The 22,104-nt window shown below is 36.1% G+C and overlaps 1 long non-coding RNA gene across 1 annotated transcript in view; it reads left to right on the top strand.

The window, feature by feature from the left end:
- The window catches only part of LOC309656872, an 80,934-nt gene extending 72,901 nt beyond the window's left edge, over window positions 1-8,033 (top strand). The window contains exon 3 of the long non-coding RNA XR_014261522.1: window positions 7,959-8,033. This is a non-coding gene — a long non-coding RNA (uncharacterized lncRNA). The remainder of the gene's footprint in view (window positions 1-7,958) is intronic.
- Window positions 8,034-22,104: the final 14,071 nt, after the last annotated feature.

The following is a 22,104-nucleotide window of genomic DNA, read 5'->3' as shown; positions in this document are numbered from 1 at the left end:
GATGAACAACACAATAAATGAAATTAAAAATTCTCTAGAAGGAATCAATAGCAGAATAACTGAGGCAGAAGAACGGATAAGTGACCTGGAAGATAAAATAGTGGAAATTGCTACTGCAGAGCAGAATAAAGAAAAAAGAATGAAAAGAACTGAGGACAGTCTTAGAGACATCTGGGACAATATTGAATGCACCAACATTCGAATTATAGGGGTCCCATAAGAAGAAGAGAAAAAGAAAGGGACTGAGAAAATATTTGAAGAGAGTATAGTTGAAAACTTCCCTAATATGGGCAAGGAAATAGTCAATCAAATCCAGGAAATGCAGAGAGTCCCATACAGGATAAACCCAAGGAGAAACATGCCAAGACACATATTCATCAAACTAACAAAAATTAAATACAAAGAAAAAATATTAAAAGCAGCAAAGGAAAAACAACAAATAATATACAAGGGAATCCCCATAAGGTTAACAGCAGATCTTTCAGCAGAAATTCTGCAAGCCAGAAGGGAGTGGCAGGAAATATTTAAAGTGATGAAGGGGAAAAACCTAGAACCAAGATTACTCTTTGCAGCAAGGATCTAATTCAGATTCGAGGGAGAAATTAAAACCATTACAGACAAGCAAAAGTTAAGAGAATTCAGCACCACTAAACCAGCTTTACAACAAATGCTAAAGGAACTTCTCTCGGCAGGAAATACAAGAGAAGGAAAAGATCTATAAAAACAAACTGAAACAATTAAGAAAATGGTAATAGGAGCATACATATCAATAATTACCTTAAATGTAAATGGATTACATACTCCAACCAAAAGACATAGACTGGCTGAATGGATACAACAAAAAGACCCATATATATATATGCTGTCTACAAGAGACCCAGTTCAGACCTAGAGACACATATGGACTGAAAGTGAGGGGATGGAAAAAGATATTCCAGGCAAATGGAAATCAAAAGAAAGCTGGAGTAACAATTCTCATATCAGACAAAATAGACTTTAAAACAAAGACTATTACAAGAGCCAAAGAAGGACACTACATAATGATCAAGGGATCAATCCAAGAAGAATCTGTAACAATTGTAAATATTTATGCACCCAACATTGGAGCACCTCAATATGTACGGCAAATGCTAACAGCCATAAAAAGGGAAATCGACAGTAACAGAATCATAGTAGGGGACTTCAACACCCCACTTTCACCAATGGACAGATCACCAAAATGAAAATAAGTAAGGAAATACAAGCTTTAAATGACACATTAAACAAGGTGGACTTAATTGATATTTATAGGACATTCCATCCAAAAACAACAGAATACACTTTCTTCTCAAGTGCTCATGGAACATTCTCCAGGATAGATCATATCTTGGGTCACAAATCAAGCCTTGGTAAATTTAACAAAATTGAAATCGTATCAAGTATCTTTCCCGACCACAATGCTATGAGACTAGATATCAATTACAGGAAAAAATCTGTAAAAAATACAAACATATGGAGGCTAAACAATACAGTACTAAATAACCAAGAGATGACTGAAGAAGTAAAAGAGGAAATCAAAAAATACCTAGAAACAAATGACAATTAAAACATAACAACCCAAAACCTATGGGATCAGCAAAAGCACTTCTAAGAGGGAAGTTTACAGCAATACAATCCTACCTCAAGAAACAAGAAAAATCTCAAACAACCAACCTAACCTTACACCTAAAGCAATTAGAGAGGGAAAAACAAAAAACCCTCAAAGTAGGCAGAAGGAAAGAAATCATAAAGATCAGATCAAAAATAAATGAAAAAGAAATGAAAGAAACAATAGCAAAGATCAAAAAAACTAAAAGCTGGTTCTTTGAGAAGATAAACAAAATTGATAAACCATTAGCCAGACTCATCAAAAAAAAAAAAAAAAGGGAGAAGACTCAAATCAATAGAATTAGAAATGAAAGAGGAGAAGTAACAAGTGACACTACAGAAATACAAAGGATCATGAGAGATTACTACAAGCAAGTATATGCCAATAAAATGGACAACCTGGAAGAAATGGACAAATTCTTAGAAAAGCACAACCTTCCGAGACTGAACCAGGAAGAAATAGAAAATATAAACAGACTAATCACAAGCACTGAAATTGAGACTGTGATTAAAAATCTTCCAACAAACAAAAGCCCAGGACCAGGTGGCTTCACAGGCGAATTCTATCAAACATATAGAGAAGAGCTAACACCTAATCTTCTCAAACTCTTCCAAAATATAGCAGAGGGAGGAACACTCCCAAATTCATTCTACGAGGCCACCATCACCCTGATACCAAAACCAGACAAAGATGTCACAAAGAAAGAAAACTACAGACCAGTATCACTGATGAACATAGATGCAAAAATCATCAACAGAATACTAGCAAACAGAATCCAACAGCACATTAAATGGATCATACACCATGATCAAGTGGGGTTTATCCCAGGAATGCAAGGATTCTTCAATATACATGAATCAATCAATGTGATAAACCATATTAACAAATTGAAGGAGAAAAACCATATGATCATCTCAATAGATGCAGAGAAAGCTTTCAAAAAAATTCAGCACCCATTTATGATAAAAACCCTCTAGAAAGTAGGCATAGAGGGAACTAACCTCAACATAATAAAGGCCATATATGACAAATGCACAGCCAACATAGTTCTCAATGGTGAAAAACTGAAACCATTTCCTCTAAGATCAGGAACAAGACAAGGTTATCCACTCTCACCATTATTATTCAACATAGTTTTGAAAGTTTTAGCCACAGCAATTAGAGAAGAAAAATAAATAAAAGGAATCCAAATTGGAAAAGAGGAAGTAAAGCTGTCACTGTTTGCAGCTTACATGATACTATACATAGAGAATCCTAAAGATGCTACCAGAAAACTACTAGAGCTAATCAATGAATTTGGTAAAGTAGCAGGATACAAAATTAATGAAGAGAAATATCTTGCATTTCTATACACAAATGATGAAGAATCTGAAAGAGAAGTTAAGGAAACACTCCCATTTACCATTGCAACAAAAAGAATAAAATACCTAGGAATAAACCTACCTAAGGAGACAAAAGACCTGTATGCAGAAAATTTTGGACACTGATGAAAGAAATTAAAGATGATACAAACAGATGGAGAGATATACCATGTTCTTAGATTGGAAGAATCAACATTGTGAAAATGACTATACTACCCAAAGCAATCGACAGATTCAATCCCTATCAAACTACCAATGGCATTTTTCACAGAACTAGAACAAAAAATTTCACAGTTTGTATGGAAACACAAAAGACCCCAAATAGCCAAAGAAATCTTGAGAAAGAAAAACGGAGCTGGAGGAATCAGGCTCCCGGTTTTCAGACTACACTACAAAGCTACAGTATTCAAGACAGTATGGTACTGGCACAAAAACAGAAATATAGATCAATGGAACAGGATAGAAAGCCCAGAGATCAAACCACACACATATGGTCACCTTATTTTTGATAAAGGAGGCAAGAATATACAATGGAGAAAAGACAGCCTCTTCAATAAGTGGTGCTGGGAAAACTGGACAGCCACATGTAAAAGAATGAAATTAGAACGCTTCCTAACACCATACCCAAAAATAAACTCAAAATGGAGTAAAGACCTAAATGTAAGGCCAGACGCTATAAAACTCTTAGAGGAAAACATAGGGAGAACTCTCTATGACATAAATCACAGCAAGATCCTTTTTGACCCACCTCCTAGAGAAATGGAAAAACAAAAATAAACAAATGGGACCTAATGAAACTTAAATGCTTTTGCACAGCAAAGGAAACCATAAACAAGATGAAAAGACATCCTTCAGAATGGGAGAATATATTTGCAAATGAAACAACTGACAAAGGATTAATCTCCAAAATTTACAAGCAGCACATGCAGCTCAATATCCAAATAACAAATAACCCAATCCAAAAATGGGCAGAAGACCTAAATAGACATTTCTCCAAAGAAGATATACAGATTGCCAACAAACACATGAAAGGATCAACATCACTAATCATTAGAGAAATGCAAATCAAAACTACAATGAGGTATTACCTCACACCAGTCAGAATGGCCATCATCAAAAAATCTAGAAACAATAAATGCTGGAGAGGGTGTGGAGAAAAGGGAACCCTCTTGCACTGTCTGTGAGAATGTTAATTGATACAGCCACTATGGAGAACAGTATGGAGGTTCCTTAAAAAACTAAAAATAGAACTACCATATGACACAGCAATCCCACTACTGGGCATATACCCTGAGAAAACCATAATTCAAAAAGAGTCATGTACCACAATGTTCATTGCAGCTCTATTTACAATAGCCAGGACATGGAAGCAACCTAGGTGTCCATCGAAAGATGAATGGATAAAGAAGATGTGGCACATATATACAATGGAATATTACTCAGCCATAAAAAAGAAACAAAATCGAGTTATTTCTAGTGAGGTGGATGGACCTAGAGTCTGTCATACAGAGTGAAGTCAGTCAGAAAGAGAAAAACAAATACCATATGCTAACACATATATATGGAATCTAAAAAAAAAACAAAAAAAACTGTTTATGAAGAACCTAGGGCCAGGACAGGAATAAAGACGCAGACGTAGAGAATGGACTTGGGGACACAAGGAGGGGGAAGGGTAAGCTGGGACGAAGTGAGAGAGTGGCATGGACTTACATATACTACCAAATGTAAAATAGATAGCTAGTGGGAAGCAGCCGCATAGCACAGGGAGATCAGCTGGGGGCTTTGTGACCACCTAGAGGGGTGGGATAGGGACGGTGGGAAGGAGATGTAAGGTGGAGGAGATATGGGGTTATAGGTATATGTATAGCTGATTCTCTTTGTTATAAAGCAGAAACTAACACACCATTGTAAAGCAATTATGCTCTAATAAAGATGTTTTTTAAAAAAAGAAAGAAAATAAAAAGAAAAGAAAAAAAAAGCTTTTATTTAACCTTCATATAGGAAAGCAACCTGAACAGATATACAATTCTTCAAATATAGTGGTTTTTTTTTTTAATTAATTAATTAATTAATTTATTTTTAGCTGTGTTGGGTCTTCGTTTCTGTGCGAGGGCTTTCTCTAGTTGTGGCGAGTGGGGGCCACTCTTCATTGCAATGCGCGGGCCTCTCACTATCATGGCCTCTCTTGTTGCGGAGCACAGGCTCCAGACGCGCAGGCTCAGTAGTTGTGGCTCACGGGCCTAGTTGCTCCGCGGCATGTGGGATCTTCCCAGACCAGGGCTCGAACACGTGTCCCCTGCATTAGCAGGCAGATTCTCAACCACTGCGCCACCAGGGAAGCCCCAAATATAGTTTTTTATTCTATATGCCCAGTACATGTGAGAAAGCACAAGTTTGAAACCCCAAATTTTTATTTCTTCTCAGATTTCCTAAGAGATTTTAAAAATTCTATTATTGTCACAATACTTTGTAGTTATTTCTAAGCTATGACCCTCTTTTACTTATTTTCTAGAAATTTTCATATACTGGGTTTGCCACAGGAAAATATTTCTTCATGAAAACTTTAATTTTAGGCTCTGTTTTTCTCTTTCATTTTATTTATTTTTTTAATTAGTATCAATTATCTGAATGCTAGCTCTCTATTCTCTGTCCTCCATCATGTTATCCTTTTATTTAATCTTGTACATCCCTTTGGCCTTCTCGTCTGTAATCTGAGAAGGTTTCTCCCTCTTTTTTCCCCACATCTGATTCCATTTTCTACAAAATAAATCCTGCATTTACTTCCTCCAATGTATGTTTATTTTTAGTTTTGTATTTTTAGTTTTGTGGTAAACATTCCCATATCGCTAATTTTCTTTAATCTCATGCTATTGTATATATATAAATATATTAATCTGTTGGCTCCTCATGGTCTTCTGCCTCTTCAAGGAGACCATGCCTTTTTTTTATTGTAGTTAAAAAAAAAACATATAAAATTCACCACCTTGGGACTTCCCTGGTGGTGCAGTGGTTAAGAATCTGCCTGTCAATGCAGGGGACACGGGTTTGATCCCTGGTCCAGGAAGATCCCACATGCAGCGGAGCAACTAAGCCCGTGCACCACAACTACTGAGCCTGCACTCTAGAGCCCACGAGCCACAATTACTGAAGCCCGTGTGCTGCAACTACTGAAGCCCGTGCGCCTAGAGCCTGTGCTCTGCAACAAGAGAAGACACTGAAATGAAAAACCCACGCACCGCAACGAAGAGTAGCCCCTGCTCGCCACAACTAGAGAAAGCCTGAGCAGCAACGAAGACCCCACGCAGTCAAAAAAAAAAAAAAAAAAAATTCACCATCTTTACCATTTAAAAAGTACAATTCAGTAATGTTAAATATATTCACACTGTTATGAAACAGATCTCCGGAAATTTTTCATCTTGCAAATCTAAAACCCTGAACCCATTAAACAACTACAGCTTTCCCCCTCCCCCCAGGCCCTGGTAACTACCATTCTGCCTTTTATTTCTATGAATTTGACTCCTTTATTTACCTCATATAAGTGGAATCGGACAGTATTTGTCTTTTTGTAACTGGCTTATTTCACTTAGCCTAATGTCTTCCAGGTTCCTCCATGGTGTAGGATGTAACAGGACTTCCTCCTTTTATTTCCCCCTCAGCTTTATTGAGGTATAACTGACAAAACTGTAAGATATTTAAAGTGTGAAGTGTGATAATTTGATATACATAAACATTGTGAAATAATTCTTTGCATTGAATAATTAAAGACATCCTATCACCTTTCATTTACCTTTTTTTTTGGTAAGAACAGTAAAGTTTTACTCAGCAAACTTCAATTATACGATACGCTGTCATCAACTATAGTCACCATGCTATGCATTAGATCCTCATACCTTATCCATCTTATAACTGGAAGTTTGTATCCTTTTATCAATCTCTCCTTGGCTGTTTTTCACTTAGTATAATGCCCTCCAGGGTCATCCATGTTGTTGCAAATGACAGGATTTTTTTTTTTTTTTTAAGGCTGAGTAAAATGGCTATAGTGAATAGTGCTACTATACACATGGGAGTGCAGATACCTCTTAGAGATTCTGATTTCAATTATTTTGGATATACCCAGAAGTGGGATTGCTGGATCATACAGTAGTTCTATTTTTAATGTTTTGAGGAACTTCCATGCTGTTTTCTATTACAGTTGCACCGGTCTACAATTCTGCCAACAGTGCACAGGGATTCCCTTGTTTCCACATCCTTGCCAACACTTGTTATTGGTAGAAGTGTTGGTAGAAGCCATCCTAATGGGTGTGAGGTGATATCTCATTGTAGTTTTGATTTGTGTTTCCCTGATGATTAGTGATGTTGTGCATCTTTACATATGCTTATTGGCCATTTGTATGTCATTTTTGGAGAAATGCCTACTCAAGTCCTTAGCCCATTTTCTTAATTGGGTTATTTGATTTTTTTGTTCTTAACTTGTAGTAGTTCTTTATGTATCCTGGGTATTAACTCTTTGTTACATACATGATTTGTAAATATTTTCTCCCATTCCATAGGTTGTCTTTTCACTTTATTGATTTTGTTCTTTGATGCACAAAAGTTTTTAATTTTAATGTAATCTTATTTACCCATTTTGCTTTTGTTTCCTATGCTTTTGGAATCGTATCCAAGAGATCATTGCCAAGTCCAATGTCATGAAGACTTTTCCCTGTGTTTATTTCTAGGAGTTTTATAATTTTAGGTCTTATGTTTAGGTCTTTAATCTATTTTGAGTTAATTTTTGTATATGGTGTACTCAGTGTTATTCTTTTGCATATGGATATCCAGTTTTCCTAACACCATTCACTGAAAGAGACTGACCCTTCCCCATTGAGTGGTTTTGGTACCCCTCTTGAAGATATTTTGACCATGTATGCAAATGTTTATTTCTGAGGTCTCTATTACATTTACTGCTACCTATACCCTTTAATTCACAGGATGAACTTATGATTGAATTGGACACCTGAGAGAGAAGACTGTATTCTGGAAGCAGCAAAAATACTCTGTACCTGCATCAGCAGGGAGTTTCTCTTCTATCACAAGGTCTGTGCTTTGGTCTAGTCCTTGGCAATCTTAAAGTCACAGCCAGAGTATATTTTTTCTTAATTCTTTTTCATCAGCCTTATCATTATAAAGTGATACTTAAAATAAAGTGATCATTTAAAGTGTACATATTCCTCTAACTGCCTGGCATATTAATTTTGCATACATATTTATGTGAGTTGTAACCTAGTTTTGTAGTCCTATAGGCATTTTAACCAAGAAAATGTGGAACTTAATCAGGGGACACTTACAAATTTCCAGGTAAGCAGTGATTGTTTAAAACATCTTCAATTAGAATACTTAAAAATGACTAATACATGGTTACTTTATAGATTATTTTATAATCTGATGTACAGTGAATCAACAACTCATTATCAGGAAACCAATCTTCTATTTCTTTTAAAGATGTCTTAAGATTTTTCCTAGCTAACTATAAACATTAGGCCCTATTCAGTTATATTCCTAAGAAGATTAAAATTTGTATGATTCAGCCCAGTCCAGATCTAGATCTAGATTGGAATACACATCCCATTTTTAGGAAAATGTCATGGTTTGTATCTCCATATGGCAAACATCTTTCCAGCTTCATCATCCTTCTGATCCTGCCTACATTCACTCTGGTATAACTCATTTTCTCTTTAAAATTTTTTTCTACAAGTTGCTCTTCAATCCCTTCACGTTCCTCTTATCTAATCATTCCTAAAACAAGTTCATCATGATCCTCTACTCTTCTTATGAAAATGAGTCTCTAGGCCTTGGGGCTTGTTCAACTGCTTGTTGAACTACACTTATATGATTTTCCCCTGTAACATGATTGAATTTCTAATGACCTTGTACATAGTCCACCTCTTCCTCAGTGCTATCACAACCCTGACCACCCAGAAAGAATTTATCATCGCAATAGGTTTAGCGTTGTCTTCTATGTCTACATACATGGAATCCGGTCTTTTTATTCTAATGCTATATAATAACATTAATATTGATTTTGAAAAAGAATTTCAGATTGTCTTTTATAAAAATTATCTGATCTTTAAGGTATGTAAAGACAGAAAGGTTAGATCCCAAATAAAAGTAATTACATTTCTCCAAATTTTCTCAATTCCTTTATATTCTTCACCTAAAACCACATATTAATAGTTAAGGAACTAACCAAGGAAGAAATATAACTCTTTATTATAATTTTTGCCTGTACTTTTTTTTATAAAGAAATGCTTCTAAACTCAATAAAAGAAAATTTCTTCACAAATATTTTGTTTAATATGCTAAAAATTTCACAACCATTTTGATGGTTCTACACAATTTAATGCCATGTATTAGGTGATAGGAATAGAAAATTAATGTACTATGACTTCAGTGGGCTTCTAATTTTGTGAAAACAGAAGATAAGTTCATAAAAATATGAGTAAAATATATGCCAAAAGATGAGTAGTGAAACAGGCAATAATAAAAGCTAATTATCTGGATTACTTTTGCTTTGAAATAAAACATGGCCATTTATAGCACTGACTATAATTAAACAATTTCAGATAAAAATGTTATTCCTGTATCCATTAATCAACAATATTGCATTATGATTTTAAATTAATTTAAGTATTATTGCAGTCTCTATAGTTTACTGTAATTCATTAACTTAAAGTGAAGTCTCCTCTTGAAGCATCAAGGTTAAACGAGTGTCCAAAAATATGCCTCTATTTTCATAATTTACTGTTCATTATAATTTAAGAATTATCTGAATTGTATTTAGGCCCAAATTAATATTTATAATTCAATGATAGGTTATGGTATGAAGAAATACAGTAAGGTTATAAGGTTAGTGAATTTAAATACATATTTTGATTTAGTAGTTTAGGGAATGGCTTTGGAAAATGCATTCTAGTAAGCATCTTAGGGAATTCTGATGTGGGTGGTCAAAACCCTCACTTTTCAAAATTCTGACCTAGCAACTCATGGAAATAAAATTATAACAAAAGGTGTAGACTTTAGACGATTTGCCCGAATATCATTTAGCATTTCCAATAACTGCTAAGCATCTTTGATCTGGGTGTTTTCATAGCATATAGATACAACATGTCCACAATGGAGTCATCCATCTCCCAAGCATTCTATTTGTCCCTATTTCTTATGTCATTCGTAACACATTTATACTCACTGTACTCTTTCTTCTTCTCCAGCCTTGTAGCCAATGCTCAGTTTCAACTGTCCTGAAACTCATTCCACTTCCCTGGACTACTGGATTAAATTTCCAGTGACTTCTTAACCCCCTGTTCTAATCCACATAGCAAAATGGTGTCAGACTAATTTTCCTTAAGCCACCCCAATCATGATACATTTTGAATAAAATCTTTTAAAGAGTCTTCATTATATACCAAATGAAATATACCTTAATTTTTTATGTGAAACCTAGAATTATCTCTCCCCGAGCTGACTTTTCAGTTTTATCTATTCATATTTCTTGTTACATGATCTGTTTTATTTTGCTTCAAACTAGAAACCAATTGAACTGTTCACTATACACTACTTGAGTTACTCCACTTTCCCATTTTATGTTTATGAAAGCCCCAGGTCAGAACACTTCCTGATTTACCCACCTGAAAGCAGTTCTTCTAAAACCACATAATAACTTTTGTTCTTTTCCCATTAATCTTATATTTAATATTATGTTAAATAATGACATATATAAGTCTAATTTTCTTTTTTAGAGAATTTTTCTAAGAGTGTGGCATCTATTTCAACTTCATACACCCTCAGAACCTTTTTAAAGCTCTCTACAGAATAGCCACTAAAATTTTCAACAAATTTTTCTGGGTTCCCTATTTCAGCTTTTACTTCTTTTGAACCAGTGCCCACAAGCTAATACGTATTATTTCACATCAATAGAATGTATAGAAATGCAGTCATTGCATTTAATGTTTAATAAACACTTGCATAGAACTTACTTTTGCCCGACATTCTTTGAATTATTAAAGATATTGCATATGTTCCATGGGAAATTCTTAATGTTATTTTATACATAAGGTGGCTATGTAAATCACAATATATTTTACTCAAAGCAATATTGAATATATCAGTACAATATAGAAAACTGAGCTTTATGTAAATTAGAAATATTCTTCCATCATATCAACTATAAAATAAAGTATGGGAATTTAAATCAACTGTAAAAACTAACATTTACTTTACAGTGAAAATAGGTATAATATAGGTAATTTAAAGAGATATTTTCAGGTTATGAACTCTTGAGGTTTCCATCAGCTCTTTACGCAGATACATTAGCTTTCTATACGTGGTCATGAAAAATTATATAATAGTCTATGTACTGCTAATTGATTTAAAATTATCATCTAATATGGCTTTTCCTTTAGAAAGTCCCCTAAGTGTAAAAATAACTATGTGATGGGAATGATTATAATGATTATAATTTCTTGAACATCTATGGAATTTAATTTGCATGTAGATTCTCATTTTGAACTAAAACTAGGCTTTCTTTATCTATGGAGGATCATCAGTGTGAATTAGTCCTGTATTTATACTAGAACACTTTCATTCATACTTTTGATGCATACATAGAATTGGCAAAAAAAAAATTTTTTTTAAAGAAAAGAAAGTTTATAATCACAAATTTCAAACCAAATATCCCCCAAATCAGGTGGTAGAGAACATAATTAGTTAAAATTTGGATAGGGAGTGGGTGGGTGGCAAGGGAATGTGAAAAATATTAAAACAACTTTTCCTCTGTAATTACTTTGTTTTATGAAATTGGTTTTAAAATATTTTTTTTTCATTTAATGTTACTTTGACTCTTAGGTTTTAACAGTTTTAATAAGCTATTAGAAAATTTTGTGTAGATGTCACGTAGGTAATTAATAGTATGTGTCAGCTGTTATTTAATAGAGTTCATTGTCATATAGATAGTGTATAAAGACATGGGACTGGAAGTTATTCTGAAGGTGAGGACAGTAGAGAAGAGCTGAGGCACCTTGTTCATTCTTGGGGCATTCCAACCTTTAGGGGTAAAGCAGTCAATCATTTCCTCCTCCATGACTTTGTTTGCCTCAGGCAGGTAAGACTTGGTACCTTAATCATATTTTTAATGAAAACATTTTATGGATGTCCTTACAGCTATCTTACTTAATGGAGAAAGGTAAAAAAAGAAAGAAAGAAAGAAAAGAAGTCAGAGAAATAGGAAAATATCAAGTAGAGTATGTGGTTAAAAGAATTAAAAAGAGAAGTCCAACCCTCCATGCCAGCTCTAGGCACATGAGGCTACTACCTCCTAGGTACCTGCAATAATAAACAGAATAATACATGCATTGATTACTATGTTCCAGGCACTGTTTTGAACAGTTTATTCATGTTCATATCCTTTAATCTTCACAAAAATGCCTTGAGGTGGGAACTACTATTAGTTTTACATTATAGATGAGGAAATTGCAATGCAGGGAGGTTGAGTAGTTACTAAACACCACTAAACACTTACAGAGGCCTGTAAGTAGTGGGAGTGAGGAGTCAACCCAGGTAGTGAGAGACCAACTCAGGAAGGGTAGAAGCAACTCAGATAGTCTAGCTCCAGCATCAGCATCCAGGATTTTTTAATTCTCTTTTTGCTATGGGTTGAATCATGCCCCCTAAAAAGATATGGTGAAATCCTAACTCTCAATACCTCAGAATGTAATCTTTTTTGGAAAAAGGGTTATTGCAGATATAATTAGTAAAGTTAAGATGGGGGTCATACTGAGTACAGTGGGCCCTTAACCCAATATGACTGGTGTTCTCTTAAGAAGAGGAAAGAGAGACAAAGGAGAATGCCAAGTGAAGACACAAGACACACAGGGAGAAGACATCCATGTGACAACAATGGATGAAGAAATTAGAGTGATGTATCTATAAGCCAAGGAAAACCACCAGAGGCTAGGACAGAATCATGGAACAGCCTCTCTCACAAAGCCCTCCAGGAGCAGCCAACCTTGTTAGCATCTTGATTTTTGACTTCTAGCCTCTATAACTGTGAGAGAACACATTTCTGTTCTTTTAAGTCACCCAGTTTGTGGTACTTGTTACATCAGCCCTAAAAAAACTAGCACACTTTACAGACATTCTCTTTCTCAGAATTTTATTTTGACATTCAGTCCTTATTTTGCATTTTATTGTAACCCTTGCTTTCATTCAATATAAATAGCTGACTGTCTACTACATACAAGAAAAACTGTTGAAAAATTGTGAGAAATGGCATAAGGTTGGAAATGATAGAATATTTATTGGAAATAGTAATAGTTCATAAGGATGTAAGTAAAGAAGACACACATGTACTGGTTTCTGAAGTAGGCTGTTATTGAGTGATAGAATAGGAAATTTGGACTTTGTTTTGCTTCAGAGTGTCATTGTAAGTGTCTGGCCTGAGGCATAATGTGACAAGAAGTGTGCTTTAGGAAGATCAACATAACAGCAAAAATTAGATCTTATGGAGTAGGAACAACTGGAGGCAGCATGAATAGTTCGGAGACTGCAAGTCCAGGAGGTAGTAGTGTAGGTAAGACACGTGAAGACAACTAGTATTTGAGAATAATCTTTGAAAAGGATTCTGGGGAAGGAGAACACAGAGGATATAATAATTGCGTATGTAGAAACAGGGAAGACAAAGATAATTTCATGTTTCCATCCTGGGTGAGTGAGACTCTAGCTGTGGCATTCCAAAGACAGTTTGTGGCAGAGATGTATTTTGTTTTATTCTGTACTTAATGTTGATCTTTCAAAGTTTGCATTACTGGTGACACAACTTAAATTATAATATCTTAAAGGTAGCTAGAAATGCATAACCTAATGTAGAAGAGAAACAGAAATAATAGCAGCTACCATCATTTGGCTGACTGTGTAGTCTGGGCCAATACTTCTGTGAACCGCAACCAATATTACACACACTTAACAGATAAGGAAACATGAGGCAGATGAAGGTAAAAATAATTTACCATTGCTGCACTATTAGTAAGTGAAGAGCCAAGACTGGAACTCAGGTTACCATACTTTGGACTTCGGAGTCATTCTCATTTTAAAAATGATAGCTAAGGGGCTTCCCTGGTGGCGCAGTGGTTAAGAATCCGCCTGCCAATGCAGGGGACACGGGTTCAAGCCCTGGTCCGGGAAGATCCCACATGCCGCGGAGCATCTAAGCCCGTGTGCCACAACTACTGAGCCTGTGCTCTAGAGCCCACGAGACACAACTACTGAGCTTGCATGCCACAACTACTGAAGCCCGTGCACCTAGAGCCCGTGCTCTGCAACAAGGGAAGCCACTGCAATGAGAAGCCCCTGCACCGCAACGAAGAGTAGCCCCCGCTCACCACAACTAGAGAAAGCCCGTGTGCAGCAACAAAGACCCAACGCAGTCAAAAATAAATAAATAAAATAAATAAATTTATTTTTTTAAAAATGATAGCTAAATTAGATAATTAGATGAGATTCATGGAAACTTAGAGAGTCAGGAGGGCCAGAATCATAGTGTTCAAGATATATGAAGTAACACACTCCAAAGGGAGTATTTTCAAGCTACTTAGAAGAGAGTGAAATCTTCCCTGCCTAGCCTTGGGTGTTTTTCTTTTTAAACCAGAGATTATTTTAGTTGAAATGACCATCAAATGGCTCTACTATCAATTTTACATCCATTAGATTATATATATATACCTTGAACTATTATTTATATTTAAAAATTTAAGAATTTTAAATAGAAAAGACATAAAGGTCTTACGCTACAAGGTTAGTCAGAAATGTACACATAAGGCTCAAGTCATTTAAAAGTGTGTTATTCTTTTCCAGGATAGATGAGAAAAAAGTTTCAGTAAAATGTAAATAAAATAATAGTAGCAGTGTGACAGAAGGGATATAGTGTTCCATGCATGTTATATTTCCCTGGAGATTTTGACTGAATGGATTACCTTTTCTACTCCTCCCCTTAACCAGCTTTGACATGAGTGTGGTAGACTGTTAAGTTTCTATATTTAGCCTACAGCTGAGTGAATTTCATTGAAGTGTGAAGTAATTTTAAATATGTTTTGTACAAAAAATTTGCTGAATTTTAAAGCGCTTTGACATCACAGTGAATAAAAATTGCTCAAAACAGCATCAGTGAAGTTAAATACACTGGCCATGTGTGCTTTTTAAAATATGGAATTATGCTATTATTTTGGGCCCATATGGGAAGCAACAATTTTTTAATTATAGTCAAAGCTAAATAATTTGTATAAAAAAGAAATATTTGGCATAGTAATAGATAGTGTTTAAAATAAGTCTCGTCACCATAACCTTAATAGATTCAATAGAAAAACAACGGTATAACGGTTAACTAAATGCTTTTTGAGCTTTCAGCTTTTGCAGAAAGCAATGGTGGTCTTCAGTTCACTGAGAGTAAATTGACCTGATTTCTCTGCAAGGCTTAGTCTATCACAGGTATTTTTAGCTAAGCCAGTTTCTGTGAGAAATATACCATCATAATCTACTTTAGAATATTATTTGGTAAGGATTATAGCAGAAATATAAATTATTTATAAAAGAAGGAAAATATTACTGCTGTGATTCTATGACAATGATGGTTATTTAACTTTCTTTTTAGCTATCTGCAAACCCAAAGATAATAACCAAGCAATAATGTTAAGACATGTCCATTAGAAAAAGGAAATTATATCTTGAGCAGTAAGTAGTTAATGAACAATGGAAATAATAACCTACTTCATTTGTGATTTGACTCTTCAATAACTAGCAATATACTGGAGAAAATTATAGTGGAATCTCACTAAAAATGTTTGTATTGACAATTTTTTTAGCTTTACTGAGGTAAAATTGATACATAGGAATTGTATATATTCAAGGTGCACAATTTTGTTCATGTATTGCTCTCCTGACCTTAGTGAGCATCTTTATGACAGTTAATATTAATTCTCCAGCTAGTAAATCACATACCTGCATATCATCAGGGTCAGTTTCTGAAGATTTATCTTATTCTTTTATTTGGAGCATATTTACTTGTTTCATTATTTTCCTTGACTCTCTCTCTGTGTTGGTTTCTGCACAGTAGATAAAACAGCCACTTCTCTCAGTCTCCACAGCCTGCCATTGGAGAGGAGATGACCCCCACCAATCAGATTGGCCAGAGATTCCGGGTGCATCTGAAATATTTGTGCTCATCCGAACCACTGTCTTTGTTCTTACCGGTTCCCAGGAGACTAGAGTATGCCAAGTCTTGTCAGTCCCTGAGACATGTGAGATAGCAGCCCATTCCTCAACAGAAGCCAGAAAACTTGGGGTGCTAGATATATGGTCCAATTCCTTCTCTCCTAAGGGAGAAGCAGGGAAGTAGAGTTTATCACCTGCTCACTCTTCACTGAACTGGGAAGAAGAGCTGTGGCTTATGCCTGCACGCCCATTCAGACTACATGATCTTCCGAACTGTTGCCGTACTCTGTCACACTTAGGGGCCTAGTGAATGCTGAGCCCCATCAGCTCTCAGGGACAGGTGTAGTAGAAGCCAGCCTTTGGGTAGCAGCCAGAAAAGTTGAGGGTCTCTATGTATAGTCCAAATCCCTGTAGGGAGAAGCTAGAGCCCTGGTTTTATTGCTGGAGTAAACCAGGGAGAGGAGCCTTGGGATGTACCCACATACCTGTGTAAACTACCAAAGGACTTGTGATTGTCTGTCCAGCGTCTCCCAGAGATGGAGAAGTTAGAAGCCAGTCCCTTGGGCAGCAGCCAGAGGAACTGGAGCACTAGATGTGCAGTCTGACTCCTTCCAGGAAGAAGCTGGGAGCTGGGCTTTATTGTGACAGTGAGTGGGGAGAGGGGTCACAGGAAAAACCCACATGGCTGTTCAAAACCACTGCTTTGTTCTCTTTAGAGCCCAGGAGACTAGTGAGTGCCAGGCCTCATCAGCTCCCAGAGACAGTAGAGTTAGAAGCCAGAAACCTCAGGCAAAAGCTGGAAAAGTAAGAGTGCTGGATGCGTAGTCTAACTCCTTCCAAGGAGAAACTGGAGTCTTAGTTTTATTGCTGGAGTGAGCTGGGGGAAGAAGCCACAGAGAGTACCCACAAGTTCCTTCAAACTAGGGAACTAGTTCCAGGGAACTAGTGATCAACTGCCTCATCAGCTCCGGAGGATAGGTGAGTTCGATGCTGGACTCTTGGACAGCCACTGGAGAGTTGGGATTTTTGATGTGCAGTCTAATTCCTTGCAGGAAGCACTTGGGAACTGGGTTTATTGCCTCCTTGCTCTGCAGTGACCAGAGTGAGGAGCCAGAGGAACTGCTGATGCACCCAATAAAAACCACCCTTTTCTCTCTGCAGTCCCAAGGGACTAGTGAATACTGGGCCGCTAGCTTCCAGAGTCAGGAGAGATAGGAGTCAGTCCCTTGGGTAGCAGTCAAAAAAATTTCTCAAGGTTTGAGGGAAAAGGAGGCTACTTGGAATGTAGGCCACTTGAAGAGTTACAAGAAGGGATACTGGCTACCCTTTCCTCACCCTGGGAATCCCCATGATCCAAAGAAGGCATTGAGGGGGATGGTGCTGGGGCAAGGGGGTGGACCTGTTATTGCAGCCAACTTGTGGATTAACCAGGTAAGTTTTCAAGATAACTGACAGGTTTTTCTACGGTGACTATATAATTTATAATCGAAATTATCCCACTTTTTTTTTTTTAATTTATCTATTTATTTATTTATTTTGGCTGTGTTGGGTCTTCGTTTCTGTGCGAGGGCTTTCTCTAGCTGCGGCAAGTGGGGGCCACTCTTCATCGTGGTGCGCGGGCCTCTCACTATCGTGGCCTCTCTTCTTGTGGAGCACAGGCTCCAGATGCGCAGGCTCAGCAATTGTGGCCCACGGGCCCAGTCGCTCCACGGCACGTGGGATCCTCCCAGACCAGGGCTCGAACCCGTGTCCCCTGCATTGGCGGGCAGACTCTCAACCACTGCGCCACCAGGGAAGCCCCAAAATTATCCCACTTTTGAGAGTGAAGAGAGCTAAATCTTCACACCAGAAAAACAGATGTAAACCAGGAATGACCTGGAAAAATTGGGATGTAATGTCACCCCAGTTATGACCTAGCTATTAGAGAGCTCTGTTGTAAACATTTATTTTCTAAAACGTTCTAAGCCATTAAAGGGGAATAAGAAATAATGCACATTTTGAACCCCTGTTTGTGTCATGTCTACTATATCCCTTTGGTCAAAGGAAGTCATATGGCCAAGCCCAAAATCAAGAGGCAGGGAAATATACTCTGCTCACAATGAAGCCATGGCAAGAGTGAGGATGCAGGAAGGGATGAAGGGTTGTGGCCAATAGTTCAATCTACTAAATCTTCTGTCACCTGGAATTCTAGATGCTTTAGCCACCAAACTTAAATACAATGTAGTTAAAGCTGAAAGAGACCTTACACCTGGTTCCTCATTTTGAAGATTCCAAATCTGAAGCTCAGAGAGTAGAAATGACTTGCCCAAGATCGTACAGAAGCTGTGACTGTGTCCAGACTTAAATCCAGAGTGTGACTCCTAGGCCAGTGTTCTTTCCACTGTAGGTTTTGGCATGATCTATGTTTATCAGTATGAACAAGAGGGCATAGATCTAAGAAAGTGGAGTAAAGTCTGATTGTGTATGAATATTCCTGACCCAGTCTTCTTTTGGAGTCATATTCTAGCCCCTCAGCTCATTTTTTACTTGAATTCATGTAAAATCCTTAAAAGGATAGAAACTGAATTTTAGCAGTAGGAAAGCTAGAATCTTCTTCAGGCTTATTCTAGCTAATTGTTCCACATTCTAAATTTCTTCTTGAATTTTGAAAACAGATTTAAGAATATATTTAGCATTATTCTTAGTAAGGGGAATAAGCAATCCATATTCACTATTATTCAAAGATAGACTAATTCTAGAAAATTGAAGTTATTCGTCTGGTGTAGCTTAGTGCATATGGTACTTTTTTTAAACTTACACCATATCTCTATGCTGCCCTTCTTAAAAACAAAAAACAAAAAGTGTAAGATCATCACTCCTTCCTATACTGGAAAAATAAATTATCTTCATACCCCCCAAAAAAGTTAGGGTCCTATATGTGTGGTCCAAAACCTTTTTTCCTTGGGGAAAAGTGGAGAGTTCGGTGTTCCCTCCTGATTGTATGGCATTGTGCCTGGAGAGGAGTTTATGGCAAGATTATGTGCCAACTTTTCCTACCCATTTTGTTGTGGGTAATTTCTCAACTACTCAGCATGCAGCAGTCTCTCAACTGGTTGCTGAATTTCTTACAGATGAAATTGATCCATGTGTTTATTCAGTGTGTCCATACTGATAAATTTAATTTTAAAAATCTGGCAGCCATATAATTGTATTTTTATTCCACAGAAATATATAAATTAACATTCCTCCTTTCAGCCCAATGTTAAATATATGACTGGAGTATGTACTCAATAAATATGTGTTCACTGAATGAATGCATGAGCATGAAATATTACTTAAGCATGCTTTCCATTTATAGTAACTCTGATTTGACCTTTATTTTTCTTAAAAGTAAAACAAAATTACTGAAAGAGGAAAAGAAAACAAATAATTGTATATCTCTAAGATTCTCAAAACATCTTCTGGCTATAGATCTAAACTCTTAGTCTCAATATAACTCTCTTGATATGCATAAATATGTTTGAATTTCACATAGAAATTCCTTTCTATTCTTGTGCTTCTGTTCTAGTATAATTTTAAAATGTAGATATGTGCTATGACTGATGACATATGAGATACTTCCTTCTAGTGCATAAATCATTTCTAAAAGAGAAGTCATCAAGTTTCTAACGCACTGTGCTCAATATTTCCTTTTCAATTGAAGATCAACAAATTCTCAGTAATGTGTAAATGAAGCAGACAGTTCTTCCGCTTGCCAGTAGAGACTTCAAACTCTGCAATTATATATAAAAGAAAGTCACTGGATAGTCTAACTAAAATATGGTTTAAAATTAGAAATGGAATTTTCTTTTCCAAACTTTTTTTTTTTATTAAAAGAGAAAATGGAGGCAAGTAGAGAGCTGTGTTTTTATCTTAAAGGTCCCATCTGCAGCCAGAGTAGATTATTAATAGAGTTCCATGAACTTAATAATATTTTAAAATGTTCACAGCTACTATTTATTTATCTGTGATCTCTCTAGCTTCATATTACATTTGTGATAAAATAATGTGCTTCAGTAAATTGAAATTGATTATCTGCAACATTAATTCTCTTTGCATTTGCTTTGATGAAATATATATTAGCAATGCAAACTTTTGACTGTGCCTGTCTTGTATAGAGCTACTAGTACAAATCATTCTAATCTGGTACAAATAATCCTAATTCTAACCTTTTGGAGACTTACTACTTTGAAAATTATGTGTTAGATAATTGTAGAGAAAACAATTGGTTCTAAAAATGGACTAGTATTTCTATAAATACAGTTATTGTTTGTATCTCCATTTCAATAATCAAATAAATTCTAATCGTAATTGCATTGTACATAGACCCTCAGGTTGCACTGTTTTCCTGAATTTTCCTTTTCCCTCAAGGTCTTCATTTTGTTTGCTACAAGTGAAGCATGTTATATATTTTTTAAATCTGCAATCAGAAAACTTGAGTTGGCAGGAATCTTTTGGATCATTTAGTCCAAATAATAACATTTCATAGGTGAGTGGGAAAAAAAACACAAGTAGAAAAAGAGGAAATTTTTCTAAAATTATTTAAGTAGTTAGAATAGAACTCAGTTGTTCTGCTTTCTTAACAAAAACACACCTCTTTTATTTTCATTATGTTGTTGTTTGATGAGCAGATATTAAAAAGTACATCTTCTACTGTGGTAGGTAGGATATACTTATTGATAATATCAAGCAAGTAATTTTGCAGTGTAGGAATAATAAACCATCTTTAAAATCTCATTTAACTCACTTTCATAAGCAAAAATAATTCTAAGAAATTTTAACTGGGCAGAACAACTAAGCAACCAATACAACTATAGAATACTTGAAATATAGTACATACCAATGCATGGATTATATTTTTTGAGCTCTATGTATAAGTAAAGATAAAAACATTAAAATGTTATACATGAAAATGGAATTCTCATTTAAAAAGTTCCTTAGGGGTGTGTGTGTGTGTGTGTCTGTGTTTGAGAGAGAGAGAGAGACAGAGACACAGAGAGAGAGAGGTTTATTTTAATAGGAAATGGCTCACACAATCATGGAGGATGAGATGACCCAAGACCTGCAGTTGGCAAGCTGGAAGCCTAGGATGGTCAGTGTGTAGTTCTAATCCAAGTCTGAAGGCCTGAGAACCAGGAGAGCCAATGGTGTAAATTCTAGTCCAAAAGCCTTCAGTCTGGATATCTAAGAACAGACGTTTCATACTGAATTCAAAGGCCAGAAAAGACCATCATCCCAGCTCAAGCAATAAAGCAGGAGTTCCCTCTTAGCCATTTGCTCTATTCAGGTCTTCAACTAATTGCATGAGACCCACATACATTAGGGAGAGCAATTTGCTTTACTGAGTCTACTGATTCAAATGTTAATTTCATCCACTAAAACCCTCACAGACACGCCCAGAACAATGTTTGACCAAATGAATGGGCACCCTGTGGTATAGTCAAGTTGACACATAAAATTAAGCATTACACCAGGAGAATAATAAGGGTGGTTTGAACTCGGTTATTGTCATTGCACTGTAATTGGTGAAAGTGGGCAAATGACATTGAAGTCATGCAAGTGGATGGCAACACTTACAGAGAATACAGAGTGAGGGAAAAGTGAGCCCTTGAGAGAAACCTAAGGACTTTCAATATTAAAGTGTAAGAAAGAGGAGGAGAGGCCACAGGGAAGACTGACCTGGAGAAAGACAAATAGAAAAAAGGAAAACAAGGAAAGCATCAATTGTAGAAGCTACTCAAGACAGAATCTTTAAAGGATAAAATGGTTAATGGTGTCAAATGTTTGTTTGGGTTAGGCAAAAAAAGGACTGAAATATATTCCTCAGGTTTAACTGCAAGAGAATCATTGGAGACCTTATCA

Source organism: Balaenoptera physalus, assembly GCF_965194825.1.
Source record: "Balaenoptera physalus genome assembly, chromosome: 3".
Classification (NCBI taxonomy): Eukaryota; Metazoa; Chordata; class Mammalia; order Artiodactyla; family Balaenopteridae; genus Balaenoptera; species Balaenoptera physalus.
This window is presented reverse-complemented; position numbering and strand designations above follow the sequence as displayed.